This window comes from Schistocerca serialis, chromosome 5 (assembly GCF_023864345.2).
Source record: "Schistocerca serialis cubense isolate TAMUIC-IGC-003099 chromosome 5, iqSchSeri2.2, whole genome shotgun sequence".
In the NCBI taxonomy this organism is placed as follows: Eukaryota; Metazoa; Arthropoda; class Insecta; order Orthoptera; family Acrididae; genus Schistocerca; species Schistocerca serialis.
In genome coordinates, this window is record NC_064642.1 from 836,624,575 (window position 1) to 836,644,609 (window position 20,035).

Genomic DNA, 20,035 nt, shown 5'->3' on the forward strand with positions numbered 1-20,035 from the left:
AAGAAGGTCAGAGGGATACAGTAAACCTGAAGTGAAGCATCCGAATCTATAACTAGTGTCACAGGAATGGTACAAAACATAGAAAGTAAGAAGAGTCACTTTTCTTGTACTTAAGTCGGCATTGTGCCTTATGTATTTAATTCCGATGCAATTTCCGTGTTTCATCGTCAATAAAAATGTCAGAGGGATACAGTAAACCTGAAGTAAAGCATCGGAATCTTAACTAGTGTCACATAATTGGTTCAAAACATAGACAGTGAGAAGAGTCAGTTATCTTGTACTTAAGTCAGCATTGTGGCTTTTGTATTTAATTCTGATGCCATTTCTGTGTTTCATCGTCAATAAGAAGGTCAGAGGGATACAGTAAACCTGAAGTGAAGCATCTGAATCTATAACTAGTGTCAAAGGAATGGTTCAAAACATAGACAGTAAGAGGAGTCACTTTTCTTGTACTTAAGTCCGCATTGTGCCTTTTGTATTTAATTCCGATGCAATATCTGTGTTTCATCGTCAATAAGAAGGTCAGAGGGATACAGTAACCTTGAAGAGAAGCTTCGGAATCTGTAACTAGTGTCACAGGAATTGTTCAAAACATAGACAGTAAGAAGAGTCATTTTTCTTGTACTTAAGTGGGCATTGTGCCTTTTGTATTTAATTCCGATGCAATTTCTGTGTTTCATCGGCAATAAGAAGGTCAGAGGGATACAGTAAACCTGAAGTAAGGCATCGGAATCTATAACTAGTGTCACATGAATGGTTCAAAGCATGGACAGTAAGAAGAGTCAGTTTCCTTGTACTTAAGTCGGCATTGTGCCTTTTCTATTTAATTGCGATGCAATTTCTGTGTTTCATCGTCAATAAGGTCAGAGGTATACAGTAAACCTGAAGTGAAGAAGCGGAGTCTATAACTAGTGTCACATGAATGGTTCAAAACATATACAGTAAGAAGAGTCAGCTTCCTTGTACTTAAGTCGGCATTGTGCCTTTTGTATTTATTTCCGATGCAATTTCTGTATTTCATCGTCAATACGAAGGTCAGAGGGATACAGTAAACCTGAAGTGAAGCATCGGAATCTATAACTAGTGTCACAGGAATGGTTCAATACATAGACTGTAAGAAGAGTCAGTTTTCTTGTACTGAGGTCGGCATTGTGCCATTTGTATTTAAATCCGATGCAATTTCTGTGTTTTATCGTCAATAAGAAGGTCAGTGGGATACGGTAAACCTGAAGTGAAGCATTGGAATCTATAATTAGTGCCACAGGAATGGTTCAAATCATAGACAGTAAGAAGAGTCAGTTTTCTTGTACTTAAGTCGGCATTGTGCCTTTTGTATTTAATTCCGATGCAATATCTGTGTTTCATCGTCAATAAGAAGGTCAGACGGATACAGTAAACCTGAAGTGAAGCATCGGAATCTATAACTAGTGTAACAGGAATGGTTCAAATATAGACAGGTAGAAGAGTTAGTTTTCTTGTACTTAAGTCGGCATCGTGCCTTTTATATTAAAGTCCGATGCACTTTCTGTGTTTCATCGTCAATAAGAAGGTCAGAGGGATATAGTAAACCTGAAGTGAAGCATCGGAATTTATACCTAGTGTCACAGGAATGGTTCAAAACATAGATGGTAAGAAGAGTCAGTTTTCTTGTACTTAACTCGGCATTGTGCCATTTGTAATTAATTCCGATGCAATTTCTGTGTTTCATCGTCAATAAGAAGGTCAGAGGGATACAGTAAACCTGAAGTGAAGCATCGGAATCTATAACTAGTGTCACAGGAATGATTCAAACACAGACAGTAAGAAGAGTCAGTTATCTTGTACTTAAGTGGGCATTGTGCCGTTTGTATTTAATTCCGAAGCAATTTCTGTGTTTCATCGGCAATAAGAAGGTCAGAGGGATACAGTAAAATTGAAGTAAAGCATCGGAATCTATAACGAGTGTCACATGAATGGTTCAAAACACAGACAGTAAGAAGAGTCACTTTTCCTGTACTTAAGTCGGCATTGTACCTTTTGTATTTAATTCCGATGCAATTTCTTTGCTTCATCGTCAATAAGAAGGTCAGAAAGATACAGTAAACCTGAAGTGAAGCATCCGAATCTATAACTAGTGTCACAGGAATGGTACAAAACATAGAAAGTAAGAAGAGTCACTTTTCTTGTACTTAAGTCGGCATTGTGCCTTTTGTATTTAATTCCGATGCAATTTCCGTGTTTCATCGTCAATAAAAATGTCAGAGGGATACAGTAAACCTGAAGTAAAGCATCGGAATCTTAACTAGTGTCACATAATTGGTTCAAAACATAGACAGTGAGAAGAGTCAGTTATCTTGTACTTAAGTCAGCATTGTGGCTTTTGTATTTAATTCCAATGCCATTTCTGTGTTTCATCGTCAATAATAAGGTCAGAGGGATACAGTAAACCTGAAGTAAAGCATCCGAATCTATAACTAGTGTCAAAGGAATGGTTCAAAACATAGACAGTAAGAAGAGTCACTTTTCTTGTACTTAAGTCCGCATTGTGCCTTTTGTATTTAATTCCGATGCAATATCTGTGTTTCATCGTCAATAAGAAGGTCAGAGGGATACAGTAACCTTGAAGACAAGCATCGGAATCTGTAACTAGTGTCACAGGAATTGTTCAAAACATAGACAGTAAGAAGAGTCATTTTTCTTGTACTTAAGTGGGCATTGTGCCTTTTGTATTTAATTCCGATGCAATTTCTGTGTTTCATCGGCAATAAGAAGGTCAGAGGGATACAGTAAACGTGAAGTAAGGCATCGGAATCTATAACTAGTGTCACATGAATGGTTCAAAGCATAGACAGTAAGAAGAGTCAGTTTCCTTGTACTTAAGTCGGCATTGTGCCTTTTCTATTTAATTGCGATGCAATTTCTGTGTTTCATCGTCAATAAGGCCAGAGGTATACAGTAAACCTGAAGTGAAGCAGCGGAATCTATAACTAGTGTCACATGAATGGTTCAAAACATATACAGTAAGAAGAGTCAGCTTCCTTGTACTTAAGTCGGCATTGTGCCTTTTGTATTTAATTCCGATGCAATTTCTGTGTTTCATCGTCAATAAGGTCAGAGGTATACAGTAATCCTGAAGTAAAGCATCGGATTCTATAATTAGTGTCACAGGTGTGGCTCAAAACATTGACAGTAAGAAGAGTCAGTTTTCTTGTACTTAAGTCGGCATTTTGCCTTTTGTATTTAATTCCCATGCAATTGCTGTGTTTCATCGTCAATAAGAAGGTCAGAGGGATACAGTAAACCTGAAGTGAAGCATCGGATTCTATAACTAGTGTCACAGGTATGGTTCAAATCATAGACAAAAAGAAGAGTCAGTTTTCTTGTACTTAAGTTGGCATGTGCATTTTGTATTTAATTCCGATGCAATTTCTGTGTTTCATCGTCAATAAGAATGTCGGAGGGATACAGTAAACCTGAAGTGACGCATCGGAATCTATACCTAGTGTCACAGGAATGGTTCAAAACATAGACCGTAAGAAGAGTCAGTTTTCTAGTACTTAAGTCGGCATTGTGCCTTTTGTATTTATTTCCGATGCAATTTCTGTATTTCATCGTCAATAAGAAGGTCAGAGGGATACAGTAAACCTGAAGTGAAGCATCGGAATCTTTAACTAGTGTCACAGGAATGGTTCAATACATAGACTGTAAGAAGAGTCAGTTTTCTTGTACTGAAGTCGGCATTGTGCCATTTGTATTTAAATCCGAAGCAATTTCTGTGTTTTATCGTCAATAAGAAGGTCAGTGGGATACGGTAAACCTGAAGTGAAGCATTGGAATCTATAATTAGTGTCACAGGAATGGTTCAAATCATAGACAGTAAGAAGAGTCAGTTTTCTTGTACTTAAGTCGGCATTGTGCCTTTTGTATTTAATTCCGATGCAATATCTGTGTTTCATCGTCAATAAGAAGGTCAGACGGATACAGTAAACCTGAAGTGAAGCATCGGAATCTACAACTAGTGTAACAGGAATGGTTCAAACATAGACAGTTAGAAGAGTTAGTTTTCTTGTACTTAAGTCGGCATCGTGCCTTTTATATTAAAGTCCGATGCAATTTCTGTGTTTCATCGTCAATAAGAAGGTCAGAGGGATACAGTAAACCTGAAGTGAAGCATCGGAATCTATAACTAGTGTCACAGGAATGATTCAAACATAGACAGTAAGAAGAGTCAGTTATCTTGTACATAAGTGGGCATTGTGCCGTTTGTATTTAATTTCGAAGCAATTTCTGTGTTTCATCGGCAATAAGAAGGTCAGAGGGATACAGTAAAATTGAAGTAAAGCATCGGAATCTATAACGAGTGTCACATGAATGGTTCAAAACACAGACAGTAAGAAGAGTCACTTTTCTTGTACTTAAGTCGTCATTGTACCTTTTGTATTTAATTCCGATGCAATTTCTTTGCTTCATCGTCAATAAGAAGGTCAGAGGGATACAGTAAACCTGAAGTGAAGCATCCGAATCTATAACTAGTGTCACAGGAATGGTACAAAACATAGAAAGTAAGAAGAGTCAGTTTTCTTGTACTTAAGTCGGCATTGTGCCTTTTGTATTTAATTCCGATGCAATTTCCGTGTTTCATCGTCAATAAAAATGTCAGAGGGATACAGTAAACCTGAAGTAAAGCATCGGAATCTTAACTAGTGTCACATAATTGGTTCAAAACATAGACAGTGAGAAGAGTCAGTTACCTTGTACTTAAGTCAGCATTGTGGCTTTTGTATTTAGTTCCGATGCCATTTCTGTGTTTCATCGTCAATAAGAAGGTCAGAGGGATACAGTAAACCTGAAGTGAAGCATCCGAATCTATAACTAGTGTCAAAGGAATGGTTCAAAACATAGACAGTAAGAAGAGTCACTTTTCTTGTACTTAAGTCCGCATTGTGCCTTTTGTATTTAATTCCGATGCAATATCTGTGTTTCATCGTCAATAAGAAGGTCAGAGGGATACAGTAATCTTGAAGAGAAGCATCGGAATCTGTAACTAGTGTCGCAGGAATTGTTCAAAACATAGACAGTAAGAAGAGTCATTTTTCTTGTACTTAAGAGGGCATTGTGCCTTTTGTATTTAATTCCGATGCAATTTCTGTGTTTCATCGGCAATAAGAAGGTCAGAGGGATACAGTAAACCTGAAGTAAGGCATCGCAATCTATAACTAGTGTCACATGAATGGTTCAAAGCATAGACAGTAAGAAGAGTCAGTTTCCTTGTACTTAAGTCGGCATTGTGCCTTTTCTATTTAATTGCGATGCAATTTCTGTGTTTCATCGTCAATAAGGTCAGAGGTATACAGTAAACCTGAAGTGAAGCAGCGGAATCTATAACTAGTGTCACATGAATGGTTCAAAACATAGACAGTAAGAAGAGTCAGCTTCCTTGTACTTAAGTCGGCATTTTGCCTTTTGTATTTAATTCCCATGCAATTGCTGTGTTTCATCGTCAATAAGAAGGTCAGAGGGATACAGTAAACCTGAAGTGAAGCATCGGATTCTATAACTAGTGTCACAGGTATGGTTCAAATCATAGACAGTAAGAAGAGTCAGTTTTCTTGTACTTAAGTCGGCATTGTGCATTTTGTATTTAATTCCGATGCAATTTCTGTGTTTCATCGTCAATAAGAAGGTCGGAGGGATACAGTAAACCTGAAGTGAAGCATCGGAATTTATACCTAGTGTCACAGGAATGGTTCAAAACATAGACGGTAAGAAGAGTCAGTTTTCTTGTACTTAACTCGGCATTGTGCCATTTGTAATTAATTCCGATGCAATTTCTGTGTTTCATCGTCAATAAGAAGGTCAGAGGGATACAGTAAACCTGAAGTGAAGCATCGGAATCTATAACTAGTGTCACAGGAATGGTTCAAACATAGACAGTAAGAAGAGTCAGCTTCCTTGTACTTAAGTCGGCATTTTGCCTTTTGTAATTAATTCCCATGCAATTGCTGTGTTTCATCGTCAATAAGAAGGTCAGAGGGATACAGTAAACCTGATGTGAAGCATCGGATTCTATAACTAGTGTCACAGGTATGGTTCAAATCATAGACAGTAAGAAGAGTCAGTTTTCTTGTACTTAAGTCGGCATTGTGCATTTTGTATTTAATTCCGATGCAATTTCTGTGTTTCATCGTCAATAAGAAGGTCGGAGGGATACAGTAAACCTGAAGTGAAGCATCGGAATTTATACCTAGTGTCACAGGAATGGTTCAAAACATAGACGGTAAGAAGAGTCAGTTTTCTTGTACTTAACTCGGCATTGTGCCATTTGTAATTAATTCCGATGCAATTTCTGTGTTTCATCGTCAATAAGAAGGTCAGAGGGATACAGTAAACCTGAAGTGAAGCAGCGGAATCTATAACTAGTGTCACATGAATGGTTCAAAACATAGACAGTAAGAAGAGTCAGCTTCCTTGTACTTAAGTCGGCATTTTGCCTTTTGTATTTAATTCCCATGCAATTGCTGTGTTTCATCGTCAATAAGAAGGTCAGAGGGATACAGTAAACCTGAAGTGAAGCATCGGAATCTATAACTAGTGTAACAGGAATGGTTCAAATATAGACAGGTAGAAGAGTTAGTTTTCTTGTACTTAAGTCGGCATCGTGCCTTTTATATTAAAGTCCGATGCACTTTCTGTGTTTCATCGTCAATAAGAAGGTCAGAGGGATATAGTAAACCTGAAGTGAAGCATCGGAATTTATACCTAGTGTCACAGGAATGGTTCAAAACATAGATGGTAAGAAGAGTCAGTTTTCTTGTACTTAACTCGGCATTGTGCCATTTGTAATTAATTCCGATGCAATTTCTGTGTTTCATCGTCAATAAGAAGGTCAGAGGGATACAGTAAACCTGAAGTGAAGCATCGGAATCTATAACTAGTGTCACAGGAATGATTCAAACATAGACAGTAAGAAGAGTCAGTTATCTTGTACTTAAGTGGGCATTGTGCCGTTTGTATTTAATTCCGAAGCAATTTCTGTGTTTCATCGGCAATAAGAAGGTCAGAGGGATACAGTAAAATTGAAGTAAAGCATCGGAATCTATAACGAGTGTCACATGAATGGTTCAAAACACAGACAGTAAGAAGAGTCACTTTTCCTGTACTTAAGTCATCATTGTACCTTTTGTATTTAATTCCGATGCAATTTCTTTGCTTCATCGTCAATAAGAAGGTCAGAAAGATACAGTAAACCTGAAGTGAAGCATCCGAATCTATAACTAGTGTCACAGGAACGGTACAAAACATAGAAAGTAAGAAGAGTCACTTTTCTTGTACTTAAGTCGGCATTGTGCCTTTTGTATTTAATTCCGATGCAATTTCCGTGTTTCATCGTCAATAAAAATGTCAGAGGGATACAGTAAACCTGAAGTACAGCATCGGAATCTTAACTAGTGTCACATAATTGGTTCAAAACATAGACAGTGAGAAGAGTCAGTTATCTTGTACTTAAGTCAGCATTGTGGCTTTTGTATTTAATTCCAATGCCATTTCTGTGTTTCATCGTCAATAATAAGGTCAGAGGGATACAGTAAACCTGAAGTAAAGCATCCGAATCTATAACTAGTGTCAAAGGAATGGTTCAAAACATAGACAGTAAGAAGAGTCACTTTTCTTGTACTTAAGTCCGCATTGTGCCTTTTGTATTTAATTCCGATGCAATATCTGTGTTTCATCGTCAATAAGAAGGTCAGAGGGATACAGTAACCTTGAAGAGAAGCATCGGAATCTGTAACTAGTGTCACAGGAATTGTTCAAAACATAGACAGTAAGAAGAGTCATTTTTCTTGTACTTAAGTGGGCATTGTGCCTTTTGTATTTAATTCCGATGTAATTTCTGTGTTTCATCGGCAATAAGAAGGTCAGAGGGATACAGTAAACGTGAAGTAAGGCATCGGAATCTATAACTAGTGTCACATGAATGGTTCAAAGCATAGACAGTAAGAAGAGTCAGTTTCCTTGTACTTAAGTCGGCATTGTGCCTTTTCTATTTAATTGCGATGCAATTTCTGTGTTTCATCGTCAATAAGGTCAGAGGTATACAGTAAACCTGAAGTGAAGCAGCGGAATCTATAACTAGTGTCACATGAATGGTTCAAAACATATACAGTAAGAAGAGTCAGCTTCCTTGTACTTAAGTCGGCATTGTGCCTTTTGTATTTAATTCCGATGCAATTTCTGTGTTTCATCGTCAATAAGGTCAGAGGTATACAGTAATCCTGAAGTAAAGCATCGGATTCTATAATTAGTGTCACAGGTGTGGCTCAAAACATTGACAGTAAGAAGAGTCAGTTTTCTTGTACTTAAGTCGGCATTTTGCCTTTTGTATTTAATTCCCATGCAATTGCTGTGTTTCATCGTCAATAAGAAGGTCAGAGGGATACAGTAAACCTGAAGTGAAGCATCGGATTCTATAACTAGTGTCACAGGTATGGTTCAAATCATAGACAAAAAGAAGAGTCAGTTTTCTTGTACTTAAGTTGGCATTGTGCATTTTGTATTTAATTCCGATGCAATTTCTGTGTTTCATCGTCAATAAGAAGGTCGGAGGGATACAGTAAACCTGAAGTGACGCATCGGAATCTATACCTAGTGTCACAGGAATGGTTCAAAACATAGACCGTAAGAAGAGTCAGTTTTCTAGTACTTAAGTCGGCATTGTGCCTTTTGTATTTATTTCCGATGCAATTTCTGTATTTCATCGTCAATAAGAAGGTCAGAGGGATACAGTAAACCTGAAGTGAAGCATCGGAATCTTTAACTAGTGTCACAGGAATGGTTCAATACATAGACTGTAAGAAGAGTCAGTTTTCTTGTACTGAAGTCGGCATTGTGCCATTTGTATTTAAATCCGAAGCAATTTCTGTGTTTTATCGTCAATAAGAAGGTCAGTGGGATACGGTAAACCTGAAGTGAAGCATTGGAATCTATAATTAGTGTCACAGGAATGGTTCAAATCATAGACAGTAAGAAGAGTCAGTTTTCTTGTACTTAAGTCGGCATTGTGCCTTTTGTATTTAATTCCGATGCAATATCTGTGTTTCATCGTCAATAAGAAGGTCAGACGGATACAGTAAACCTGAAGTGAAGCATCGGAATCTACAACTAGTGTAACAGGAATGGTTCAAACATAGACAGTTAGAAGAGTTAGTTTTCTTGTACTTAAGTCGGCATCGTGCCTTTTATATTAAAGTCCGATGCAATTTCTGTGTTTCATCGTCAATAAGAAGGTCAGAGGGATACAGTAAACCTGAAGTGAAGCATCGGAATTTATACCTAGTGTCACAGGAAAGGTTCAAAACATAGACGGTAAGAAGAGTCAGTTTTCTTGTACTTAACTCGGCATTGTGCCATTTGTAGTTAATTCCGATGCAATTTCTGTGTTTCATTGTCAATAAGAAGGTCAGAGGGATACAGTAAACCTGAAGTGAAGCATCGGAATCTATAACTAGTGTCACAGGAATGATTCAAACATAGACAGTAAGAAGAGTCAGTTATCTTGTACTTAAGTGGGCATTGTGCCGTTTGTATTTAATTTCGAAGCAATTTCTGTGTTTCATCGGCAATAAGAAGGTCAGAGGGATACAGTAAAATTGAAGTAAAGCATCGGAATCTATAACGAGTGTCACATGAATGGTTCAAAACACAGACAGTAAGAAGAGTCACTTTTCTTGTACTTAAGTCGTCATTGTACCTTTTGTATTTAATTCCGATGCAATTTCTTTGCTTCATCGTCAATAAGAAGGTCAGAGGGATACAGTAAACCTGAAGTGAAGCATCCGAATCTATAACTAGTGTCACAGGAATGGTACAAAACATAGAAAGTAAGAAGAGTCAGTTTTCTTGTACTTAAGTCGGCATTGTGCCTTTTGTATTTAATTCCGATGCAATTTCCGTGTTTCATCGTCAATAAAAATGTCAGAGGGATACAGTAAACCTGAAGTAAAGCATCGGAATCTTAACTAGTGTCACATAATTGGTTCAAAACATAGACAGTGAGAAGAGTCAGTTATCTTGTACTTAAGTCAGCATTGTGGCTTTTGTATTTAATTCCGATGCCATTTCTGTGTTTCATCGTCAATAAGAAGGTCAGAGGGATACAGTAAACCTGAAGTGAAGCATCCGAATCTATAACTAGTGTCAAAGGAATGGTTCAAAACATAGACAGTAAGAAGAGTCACTTTTCTTGTACTTAAGTCCGCATTGTGCCTTTTGTATTTAATTCCGATGCAATATCTGTGTTTCATCGTCAATAAGAAGGTCAGAGGGATACAGTAACCTTGAAGAGAAGCATCGGAATCTGTAACTAGTGTCGCAGGAATTGTTCAAAACATAGACAGTAAGAAGAGTCATTTTTCTTGTACTTAAGAGGGCATTGTGCCTTTTGTATTTAATTCCGATGCAATTTCTGTGTTTCATCGGCAATAAGAAGGTCAGAGGGATACAGTAAACCTGAAGTAAGGCATCGGAATCTATAACTAGTGTCACATGAATGGTTCAAAGCATAGACAGTAAGAAGAGTCAGTTTCCTTGTACTTAAGTCGGCATTGTGCCTTTTCTATTTAATTGCGATGCAATTTCTGTGTTTCATCGTCGATAAGGTCAGAGGTATACAGTAAACCTGAAGTGAAGCAGCGGAATCTATAACTAGTGTCACATGAATGGTTCAAAACATAGACAGTAAGAAGAGTCAGCTTCCTTGTACTTAAGTCGGCATTTTGCCTTTTGTATTTAATTCCCATGCAATTGCTGTGTTTCATCGTCAATAAGAAGGTCAGAGGGATACAGTAAACCTGAAGTGAAGCATCGGATTCTATAACTAGTGTCACAGGTATGGTTCAAATCATAGACAGTAAGAAGAGTCAGTTTTCTTGTACTTAAGTCGGCATTGTGCATTTTGTATTTAATTCCGATGCAATTTCTGTGTTTCATCGTCAATAAGAAGGTCGGAGGGATACAGTAAACCTGAAGTGAAGCATCGGAATTTATACCTAGTGTCACAGGAATGGTTCAAAACATAGACGGTAAGAAGAGTCAATTTTCTTGTACTTAACTCGGCATTGTGCCATTTGTAATTAATTCCGATGCAATTTCTGTGTTTCATCGTCAATAAGAAGGTCAGAGGGATACAGTAAACCTGAAGTGAAACATCGGAACCTATAACTAGTGTCACAGGAATGGTTCAAACATAGACAGTAAGAAGAGTCAGTTATCTTGTACTTAAGTGGGCATTGTGCCGTTTGTATTTAATTCCGAAGCAATTTCTGTGTTTCATCGGCAATAAGAAGGTCAGAGGGATACAGTAAAATTGAAGTAAAGCATCGGAATCTATAACGAGTGTCACATGAATGGTTCAAAACACAGACAGTAAGAAGAGTCACTTTTCTTGTACTTAAGTCGGCATTGTACCTTTTGCATTTAATTCCTATGCAATTTCTTTGCTTCATCTTCAATAAGAAGGTCAGAGGGATACAGAAAACCTGAAGTGAAGCATCCGAATCTATAACTAGTGTCACAGGAATGGTACAAAACATAGAAAGTAAGAAGAGTCAGTTTTCTTGTACTTAAGTCGGCATTGTGCCTTTTGTATTTAATTCCGATGCAATTTCCGTGTTTCATCGTCAATAAAAATGTCAGAGGGATACAGTAAACCAGAAGTAAAGCATCGGAATCTTAACTAGTGTCACATGAATGGTTCAAAACATAGACAGTGAGAAGAGTCAGTTATCTTGTACTTAAGTCAGCATTCTGCCTTTTGTATTTAATTCCGATGCCATTTCTGTGTTTCATCGTCAATAAGAAGGTGAGAGGGATACAGTAAACCTGAAGTGAAGCATCCGAATCTATAACTAGTGTCACAGGAATGGTTCAAAACATAGACAGTAAGAAGAGTCACTTTTCTTGCACTTAAGTCCGCATTGTGCCTTTTGTATATAATTCCGATGCAATATCTGTGTTTCATCGTCAATAAGAAGGTCAGAGGGATACAGTTACCTTGAAGAGAAGCATCGGAATCTATACCTAGTGTCACAGGAATGGTTCAAAACATAGACGGTAAGAAGAGTAAGTTTTCTTGTACTTAAGTCGGCATTGTGCCTTTTGTATTTAATTCCGATGCATTTTCTGTGTTTCATCGTCTATAAGAAGGTGAAAGGGATACAGTAAACCTGAAGTGAAGCATCGGAATCTATAACTAGTGTCACAGGAATGGTTAAAAACGTAGACAGTAAGAAGAGTCAGTTTTCTTGTACTTATGTCGGCATTGTGCCTTTTGTATTAAATTCCGATGCAATTTCTGTGTTTCATCGTCAATAAGACGGTCAAAGGGATACAGTAAACCTGAAGTGAAGCATCGGAATCTATAACTAGTGTCACAGGAATGGTACAAAACATAGAAAGTAAGAAGAGTCAGTTTTCTTGTACTTAAGTCGGCATTGTGCCTTTTGTATTTAATTCCGATGCAATTTCCGTGTTTCATCGTCAATAAGAATGTCAGAGGGATACAGTAAACCAGAAGTAAAGCATCGGAATCTTAACTAGTGTCACATGAATGGTTCAAAACATAGACAGTGAGAAGAGTCAGTTATCTTGTACTTAGGTCAGCATTGTGCCTTTTGTATTTAATTCCGATGCCATTTCTGTGTTTCATCGTCAATAAGAAGGTCAGAGGGATACAGTAAACCTGAAGTGAAGCATCCGAATCTATAACTAGTGTCACAGGAATGGTTCAAAACATAGACAGTGAGAAGAGTCACTTTTCTTGTACATAAGTCCGCATTGTGCCTTTTGTATTTAATTCCGATGCAATATCTGTGTTTCATCGTCAATAAGAAGGTCAGAGGGATACAGTAACCTTGAAGAGAAGCATCGGAATCTATACCTAGTGTCACAGGAATGGTTCAAAACATAGACGGTAAGAAGAGTAAGTTTTCTTGTACTTAAGTCGGCATTGTGCCTTTTGTATTTAATTCCGATGCATTTTCTGTGTTTCATCGTCTATAAGAAGGTGAAAGGGATACAGTAAACCTGAAGTGAAGCATCGGAATCTATAACTAGTGTCACAGGAATGGTTAAAAACGTAGACAGTAAGAAGAGTCAGCTTCCTTGTACTTAAGTCGGCATTGTGCCTTTTGTATTTAATTCCGATGCAATTTCTGTGTTTCATCGTCAATAAGGTCAGAGGTATACAGTAATCCTGAAGTAAAGCATCGGATTCTATAATTAGTGTCACAGGTGTGGCTCAAAACATTGACAGTAAGAAGAGTCAGTTTTCTTGTACTTAAGTCGGCATTTTGCCTTTTGTATTTAATTCCCATGCAATTGCTGTGTTTCATCGTCAATAAGAAGGTCAGAGGGATACAGTAAACCTGAAGTGAAGCATCGGATTCTATAACTAGTGTCACAGGTATGGTTCAAATCATGGACAAAAAGAAGAGTCAGTTTTCTTGTACTTAAGTTGGCATTGTGCATTTTGTATTTAATTCCGATGCAATTTCTGTGTTTCATCGTCAATAAGAAGGTCGGAGGGATACAGTAAACCTGAAGTGACGCATCGGAATCTATACCTAGTGTCACAGGAATGGTTCAAAACATAGACCGTAAGAAGAGTCAGTTTTCTAGTACTTAAGTCGGCATTGTGCCTTTTGTATTTATTTCCGATGCAATTTCTGTATTTCATCGTCAATAAGAAGGTCAGAGGGATACAGTAAACCTGAAGTGAAGCATCGGAATCTTTAACTAGTGTCACAGGAATGGTTCAATACATAGACTGTAAGAAGAGTCAGTTTTCTTGTACTGAAGTCGGCATTGTGCCATTTGTATTTAAATCCGAAGCAATTTCTGTGTTTTATCGTCAATAAGAAGGTCAGTGGGATACGGTAAACCTGAAGTGAAGCATTGGAATCTATAATTAGTGTCACAGGAATGGTTCAAATCATAGACAGTAAGAAGAGTCAGTTTTCTTGTACTTAAGTCGGCATTGTGCCTTTTGTATTTAATTCCGATGCAATATCTGTGTTTCATCGTCAATAAGAAGGTCAGACGGATACAGTAAACCTGAAGTGAAGCATCGGAATCTACAACTAGTGTAACAGGAATGGTTCAAACATAGACAGTTAGAAGAGTTAGTTTTCTTGTACTTAAGTCGGCATCGTGCCTTTTATATTAAAGTCCGATGCAATTTCTGTGTTTCATCGTCAATAAGAAGGTCAGAGGGATACAGTAAACCTGAAGTGAAGCATCGGAATTTATACCTAGTGTCACAGGAAAGGTTCAAAACATAGACGGTAAGAAGAGTCAGTTTTCTTGTACTTAACTCGGCATTGTGCCATTTGTAGTTAATTCCGATGCAATTTCTGTGTTTCATCGTCAATAAGAAGGTCAGAGGGATACAGTAAACCTGAAGTGAAGCATCGGAATCTATAACTAGTGTCACAGGAATGATTCAAACATAGACAGTAAGAAGAGTCAGTTATCTTGTACTTAAGTGGGCATTGTGCCGTTTGTATTTAATTTCGAAGCAATTTCTGTGTTTCATCGGCAATAAGAAGGTCAGAGGGATACAGTAAAATTGAAGTAAAGCATCGGAATCTATAACGAGTGTCACATGAATGGTTCAAAACACAGACAGTAAGAAGAGTCACTTTTCTTGTACTTAAGTCGTCATTGTACCTTTTGTATTTAATTCCGATGCAATTTCTTTGCTTCATCGTCAATAAGAAGGTCAGAGGGATACAGTAAACCTGAAGTGAAGCATCCGAATCTATAACTAGTGTCACAGGAATGGTACAAAACATAGAAAGTAAGAAGAGTCAGTTTTCTTGTACTTAAGTCGGCATTGTGCCTTTTGTATTTAATTCCGATGCAATTTCCGTGTTTCATCGTCAATAAAAATGTCAGAGGGATACAGTAAACCTGAAGTAAAGCATCGGAATCTTAACTAGTGTCACATAATTGGTTCAAAACATAGACAGTGAGAAGAGTCAGTTATCTTGTACTTAAGTCAGCATTGTGGCTTTTGTATTTAATTCCGATGCCATTTCTGTGTTTCATCGTCAATAAGAAGGTCAGAGGGATACAGTAAACCTGAAGTGAAGCATCCGAATCTATAACTAGTGTCAAAGGAATGGTTCAAAACATAGACAGTAAGAAGAGTCACTTTTCTTGTACTTAAGTCCGCATTGTGCCTTTTGTATTTAATTCCGATGCAATATCTGTGTTTCATCGTCAATAAGAAGGTCAGAGGGATACAGTAACCTTGAAGAGAAGCATCGGAATCTGTAACTAGTGTCGCAGGAATTGTTCAAAACATAGACAGTAAGAAGAGTCATTTTTCTTGTACTTAAGAGGGCATTGTGCCTTTTGTATTTAATTCCGATGCAATTTCTGTGTTTCATCGGCAATAAGAAGGTCAGAGGGATACAGTAAACCTGAAGTAAGGCATCGGAATCTATAACTAGTGTCACATGAATGGTTCAAAGCATAGACAGTAAGAAGAGTCAGTTTCCTTGTACTTAAGTCGGCATTGTGCCTTTTCTATTTAATTGCGATGCAATTTCTGTGTTTCATCGTCGATAAGGTCAGAGGTATACAGTAAACCTGAAGTGAAGCAGCGGAATCTATAACTAGTGTCACATGAATGGTTCAAAACATAGACAGTAAGAAGAGTCAGCTTCCTTGTACTTAAGTCGGCATTTTGCCTTTTGTATTTAATTCCCATGCAATTGCTGTGTTTCATCGTCAATAAGAAGGTCAGAGGGATACAGTAAACCTGAAGTGAAGCATCGGATTCTATAACTAGTGTCACAGGTATGGTTCAAATCATAGTCAGTAAGAAGAGTCAGTTTTCTTGTACTTAAGTCGGCATTGTGCATTTTGTATTTAATTCCGATGCAATTTCTGTGTTTCATCGTCAATAAGAAGGTCGGAGGGATACAGTAAACCTGAAGTTAAGCATCGGAATTTATACCTAGTGTCACAGGAATGGTTCAAAACATAGACGGTAAGAAGAGTCAGTTTTCTTGTACTTAACTCGGCATTGTGCCATTTGTAATTAATTCCGATGCAATTTCTGTGTTTCATCGTCAATAAGAAGGTCAGAGGGATACAGTAAACCTGAAGTGAAGCATCGGAACCTATAACTAGTGTCACAGGAATGGTTCAAACATAGACAGTAAGAAGAGTCAGTTATCTTGTACTTAAGTGGGCATTGTGCCGTTTGTATTTAATTCCGAAGCAATTTCTGTGTTTCATCGGCAATAAGAAGGTCAGAGGGATACAGTAAAATTGAAGTAAAGCATCGGAATCTATAACGAGTGTCACATGAATGGTTCAAAACACAGACAGTAAGAAGAGTCACTTTTCTTGTACTTAAGTCGGCATTGTACCTTTTGCATTTAATTCCTATGCAATTTCTTTGCTTCATCTTCAATAAGAAGGTCAGAGGGATACAGAAAACCTGAAGTGAAGCATCCGAATCTATAACTAGTGTCACAGGAATGGTACAAAACATAGAAAGTAAGAAGAGTCAGTTTTCTTGTACTTAAGTCGGCATTGTGCCTTTTGTATTTAATTCCGATGCAATTTCCGTGTTTCATCGTCAATAAAAATGTCAGAGGGATACAGTAAACCAGAAGTAAAGCATCGGAATCTTAACTAGTGTCACATGAATGGTTCAAAACATAGACAGTGAGAAGAGTCAGTTATCTTGTACTTAAGTCAGCATTCTGCCTTTTGTATTTAATTCCGATGCCATTTCTGTGTTTCATCGTCAATAAGAAGGTGAGAGGGATACAGTAAACCTGAAGTGAAGCATCCGAATCTATAACTAGTGTCACAGGAATGGTTCAAAACATAGACAGTAAGAAGAGTCACTTTTCTTGCACTTAAGTCCGCATTGTGCCTTTTGTATATAATTCCGATGCAATATCTGTGTTTCATCGTCAATAAGAAGGTCAGAGGGATACAGTAACCTTGAAGAGAAGCATCGGAATCTATACCTAGTGTCACAGGAATGGTTCAAAACATAGACGGTAAGAAGAGTAAGTTTTCTTGTACTTAAGTCGGCATTGTGCCTTTTGTATTTAATTCCGATGCATTTTCTGTGTTTCATCGTCTATAAGAAGGTGAAAGGGATACAGTAAACCTGAAGTGAAGCATCGGAATCTATAACTAGTGTCACAGGAATGGTTAAAAACGTAGACAGTAAGAAGAGTCAGTTTTCTTGTACTTATGTCGGCATTGTGCCTTTTGTATTAAATTCCGATGCAATTTCTGTGTTTCATCGTCAATAAGACGGTCAAAGGGATACAGTAAACCTGAAGTGAAGCATCGGAATCTATAACTAGTGTCACAGGAATGGTACAAAACATAGAAAGTAAGAAGAGTCAGTTTTCTTGTACTTAAGTCGGCATTGTGCCTTTTGTATTTAATTCCGATGCAATTTCCGTGTTTCATCGTCAATAAGAATGTCAGAGGGATACAGTAAACCAGAAGTAAAGCATCGGAATCTTAACTAGTGTCACATGAATGGTTCAAAACATAGACAGTGAGAAGAGTCAGTTATCTTGTACTTAGGTCAGCATTGTGCCTTTTGTATTTAATTCCGATGCCATTTCTGTGTTTCATCGTCAATAAGAAGGTCAGAGGGATACAGTAAACCTGAAGTGAAGCATCCGAATCTATAACTAGTGTCACAGGAATGGTTCAAAACATAGACAGTGAGAAGAGTCACTTTTCTTGTACATAAGTCCGCATTGTGCCTTTTGTATTTAATTCCGATGCAATATCTGTGTTTCATCGTCAATAAGAAGGTCAGAGGGATACAGTAACCTTGAAGAGAAGCATCGGAATCTATAACTAGTGTCACAGGAATGGTTCAAATCATAGACAGTAAGAAGAGTCAGTTATCTTGTACTTAAGTGGGCATTGTGCCTTTTGTATTTAATTCCGAAGCAATTTCTGTGTTTCATCGGCAATAAGAAGGTCAGAGGGATACAGTAAAATTGAAGTAAAGCATCGGAATCTATAACGAGTGTCACATGAATGGTTCAAAACACAGACAGTAAGAAGAGTCAGTTTCCTTGTACTTAAGTCGGCATTGTGCCTTTTGTATTTAATTCCGATGCAATTTCTGTGTTTCATCGTCAATAAGGTCAGAGGTATACAGTAAACCTGAAGTGAAGCAGCGGAATCTATAACTAGTGTCACATGAATTGTTCAAAACATAGACAGTAAGAAGAGTCAGCTTCCTTGTACTTAAGACGGCATTGTGCCTTTTGTATTTAATTCCGATGCAATTTCTGTGTTTCATCGTCAATAAGGTCAGAGGTATACAGTAAACCTGAAGTGAAGCATCGGATTCTATAACTAGTGTCACAGGTGTGGCTCAAAACATTGACAGTAAGAAGAGTCAGTTTTCTTGTACTTAAGTCGGCATTTTGCCTTTTGTATTTAAATCCCATGCAATTGCTGTGTTTCATCGTCAATAAGAAGGTCAGAGGGATACAGTAAACCTGAAGTGAAGCATCGGATTCTATAACTAGTGTCACAGGTATGGTTCAAAACATAGACAGTAAGAAGAGTCAGTTATCTTGTACTTAAGTGGGCATTGTGCCGTTTGTATTTAATTCCGAAGCAATTTCTGTGTTTCATCGGCAATAAGAAGGTCAGAGGGATACAGTAAAATTGAAGTAAAGCATCGGAATCTATAACTAGTGTCACAGGAATGGTACAAAACATAGAAAGTGAGAAGAGTCAGTTTTCTTGTACTTAAGTCGGCATTGTGCCTTTTGTATTTAATTCCGATGCAATTTCCGTGTTTCATCGTCAATAAAAATGTCAGAGGGATACAGTAAACCAGAAGTAAAGCATCGGAATCTTAACTAGTGTCACATGAATTGTTCAAAACATAGACAGTGAGAAGAGTCAGTTATGTTGTACTTAAGTCAGCATTCTGCCTTTTGTATTTAATTCCGATGCCATTTCTGTGTTTCATCGTCAATAAGAAGGTGAGAGGGATACAGTAAATCTGAAGTGAAGCATCCGAATCTATAACTAGTGTCACAGGAATGGTTCAAATCATAGACAGTGAGAAGAGTCAGTTTTCTTGTACTTCAGACTGCATTGTGCCTTTTGTATTTAATTCCAATGCAATATCTGTGTTTCACCGTCAATAAGAAGGTCAGAGGGATACAGTAAACCTGAAGTGAAGCATCGGAATCTATACCTAGTATCACAGGAATGGTTCAAAACATAGACGGTAAGAAGAGTCAGTTTTCTTGTACTTAAGTCGGCATTGAGCCTTTTGTATTTAATTCCGATGCATTTTCTGTGTTTCATCGTCAATAAGAAGGTGAAAGGGATACAGTAAACCTGAAGTGAAGCATCGGAATCTATAACTAGTGTCACAGGAATGGTTAAAAACGTAGACAGTAAGAAGAGTCAGTTTTCCTGTACTTATGTCGGCATTGTGCCTTTTGTATTAAATTCCGATGCAAATTCTGTGTTTCATCGTCAATAAGACGGTCAAAGGGATACAGTAAACCTGAAGTGAAGCATCGGAATCTATAACTAGTGTCACAGGAATGGTACAAAACATAGAAAGTAAGAAGAGTCAGTTTTCTTGTACTTAAGTCGGCATTGTGCCTTTTGTATTTAATTCCGATGCAATTTCCGTGTTTCATCGTCAATAAGAATGTCAGAGGGATACAGTAAACCAGAAGTAAAGCATCGGAATCTTAACTAGTGTCACATGAATGGTTCAAAACGTAGACAGTGAGAAGAGTCAGTTATCTTGTACTTAGGTCAGCATTGTGCCTTTTGTATTTAACTCCGATGCCATTTCTGTGGTGCATCGTCAATAAGAAGGTCAGAGGGATACAGTAAACCTGAAGTGAAGCTTCCGAATCTATAACTAGTGTCACAGGAATGGTTCAAAACATAGACAGTGAGAAGAGTCACTTTTCTTGTACTTAAGTCCGCATTGTGCCTTTTGTATTTAATT